The following is a 644-nucleotide window of genomic DNA, read 5'->3' as shown; positions in this document are numbered from 1 at the left end:
GAAGAAAGAGGAGAAGGGGAGAGCAACAGGGGAGGGGAAGCGCATAGGTGTTTAAAACATTAACAATGTTTTAAACACCTATGCTATCATTAACAATGATATTCCTTAACGAAGTAGATAATTTATCTGATGCCATTTTCAGGCCAAACCTTTTAGCGAACTCTGCATCGATTAAAAACCCAAGGCAATGCAATTCAGATGAAGCTTTCTCTAAACAAGACCGAAATGATTGCATAATTATGTAGGATAATGAGATATGATAATTCTTTTCATGAAATGAAACTCAAGATGCTTTCTGGATTGTAAGCGTTGCGATCTTCCCCTTTCAGAGGAAAACGTTTGTATTTTGCGAAGACTAAAGAGCTTGAGAAGATTAATTAATATTTTTTTCCTTTTATTTTTACCTTTGTACCTGGCAGGAGGAAATATTAATCACATTAATCCAGAATTGCTCTGTGTTTTACGAGCAAAAAACTCGAGATGCTGAATCATTTATTGCAGACAGATATGGAGAACGGAGATGGTCTCTTTTGATGTTAATGCATTACCGATGAAGAATGTAGATACGTGATATGCTTTCGCAGATGGCGTGGATGATTTTTCCATATGCTGTATATGTTTATACAAAGCTTTGCACACATTAA

The sequence above is a fragment of the Penaeus monodon genome, chromosome 22, assembly GCF_015228065.2.
Source record: "Penaeus monodon isolate SGIC_2016 chromosome 22, NSTDA_Pmon_1, whole genome shotgun sequence".
Classification (NCBI taxonomy): Eukaryota; Metazoa; Arthropoda; class Malacostraca; order Decapoda; family Penaeidae; genus Penaeus; species Penaeus monodon.
The sequence above is the reverse complement of the archived record's forward strand: the minus strand, read 5'-3'. Positions refer to the sequence as shown.